Genomic DNA, 2,615 nt, shown 5'->3' on the forward strand with positions numbered 1-2,615 from the left:
TAATCTGTTAGCCTGACAGACAGCTGCACCTCTCTTTCTTTCTCTGCTCCTATATCAAGTGTTAAAAGTTCGGGTGTGACTCAAGTCTTTTTTTGTAGTACCATTCATTGATCATGTGACAGTGTGCAGCCAGAGTGAAAGAGGGGTAGGTGTCTATGAGAAGGAAGCAGCAGCTGTCCCTACCCTAAGGTACAGGCACAATAACAATGGTGTTGGTTTTGGTCATCGCAGCGTCAACAAAATCACCGACAGGTCTTATCTATGAGTTACTTCTCTTCCCACTCTGCACCTCCTCCTATCACTTGTTGTGTGCAATATACCTTTTCAAAAGCACCTGTCTCACTCACTGTGGTTGAGTATGCGCCGCACCTAGCCATATATCCTTCATTTGGCGGTACGTGGCTCCATTTTATTCAAAGCCGTTTGCTAACTTCTAAATCTACTCGTTCTTAAATCAGAGCACAACCACATGGTCTTTTTTTCGCTCTGCCACCATGCCCCTCTTTTCATTCATCTCATGCCTCAAAAGAAGGTCGAGACGCTGCCTATGCAACTCCCATTGGGCATAAATTAATTGGCACGGGGATACAATGGGTGGGCAAGATATTTGGTGTTGTGAAATGGCCATGAGGCCTTTTAACATTTGGCAGAACTCCTTTGGTCTTGATTTATCACATCTAGTGTAAGGTGGAGTTCACTCTTCCAACTTTCCCCCATCTCTATTGTTGCGTGCAGGGCTGTCAACTTAGCTAACGACTTCAATTTGTGCACATCTTTCATGATCATTGTGTACAATTTGGGATTGAGATGGCTGCCATGATAAAGTTGATGCGACCTCAACAGCTATTCCACTGTGTGTCTGCGCAAGGTGGTCAGTCGTCCAAGTAGAAGACCACCATCTATGACTTAATTTTGCAGTGAGCGATTTACAAAGTGAGCAGCGGGGTAATTCAGCGGAGTGGATGGTCGTGCCACAGCCAGAAATGCAAGACCCTAGTTCACCGGAGAAGTATGACGAGGACGCCTATTCGTTGACTGCTGCAGACATTAAAGCTGATCTCCAGATTTTTAGGTTCAGATTAGCTTTCTGACAGCAATTCCACAATATTTTAAAATCACCAATTTTCTGTACTTTTGTTTCACAATTAAATTGGACGCTGAAAATGCACTTAATCGTGGCATGCTGGACTCGCGTTTTGGTGCCGTTCTCAGAATGCAATTATGAAATGTATATCATGTGGTACTGTTTTTTTTTCTGAATAAGCTTAATGAGGGGAAGATGCTACTTAATGCTCATTATCAGTATTTCTGTACTAAAATTTTTCCTAGCCTCGATTATCAGTTATCACTTTTGCTTGATAATAAACAATCAGAGGCTGTCAGACTAAGCAAAGTAGACAGTCGAGTAGCAAATGTGAGAAAGGCGTGAAATTGTCTGGGACTGAATTTTTCTTGTCTTTTTGATGCCAAATGTTGCGTAGAAGTGGATAGCTTCCTATTCGTAAACCAAATGTCATCTACTTAGTTGCCTTTTTCTTCGCTGAGTAAAATGACGAAGTCGAGTCATTTCAGTTACCTACTTTTCTTTTTAAATTTTGTAACGTATATTGTGCGTCCTAATAATGTCTACTTAGTCTTATCTTAGCACAGATTTTACTGATCCCTTCTTCTTTTGTTAGGCATTAGCATGGCCGCCATCCATGGAAAAGATTAGGACTGCAGTCCGACTGCAAGCTGAAGCAGCCTCACCCTGCCTCAGCTGCCCTACTTGCCCATGGCTCAAATCAGCTGCTGAAGACAGGTTGTGCAATTCCTAGATCAAGGTTTACCAAATTAAATATCTATCTTTTGGGTAAACGTGCTACTGAAATGCAAACACTTAGAAGCATGCGCAGCATCAAAACCTACCGAACAATACTCTTATACAGCGTATGTTTTTTTTATCCCAGTGGATCAAATAAAAGGCTATTTGGCTTGCACAACGGCTGCGGCGTTCAAATGTCCTGCTGACCAAATTAGGACAGTAAATGTATTTCAAGCTTACAATACACGGTCTCAATCATCTCCTTTTCAGCTCTACCCAATGCGGTTTATGGCAATTGGGGCTCAATACTTGATTAATTTCTATGACTAACTAGTGTGGCGAAGCACGCAGTTGACGGCAATAGTGATTGCACCATCGCTTCTGAGTGCACATTCTGCACAGTCGCTTCTGCCCCTTAATTCTTTTATTCACGAACTCAAAGTAGAGTGGGCGATATATGATCGCCATGAAATTCAATAATACTTATACCCTATATTATAATACATAGTAAATAAAAGTTGATTCCTTCTACGCTGGCTTAATAAATCAAGGTTCTGAAATAGGAAATAGGACTTTTGATGAAACTGTTACATTTCTGAGGTGCATTGAGGACACAAGTGTTTGCATTTCCTTGAGGAAGGGACGATGCAGATTTATTCACCAGTTTAATTAAAATTTCTGGTCTTTGACCAATGAACTACAAAAATGCAGGCATAAATAAATTGTTTAGGTGTTGTTTTACTTTACACAGTGAAGAAAAATGTCTGCAAAATCGTAGTCTTTGAGTAGGCGTTTTGCAATCGGAGTCGAA

Source organism: Echinococcus granulosus, assembly GCF_000524195.1.
Source record: "Echinococcus granulosus chromosome Unknown EG_S00126, whole genome shotgun sequence".
NCBI lineage: Eukaryota > Metazoa > Platyhelminthes > Cestoda > Cyclophyllidea > Taeniidae > Echinococcus > Echinococcus granulosus.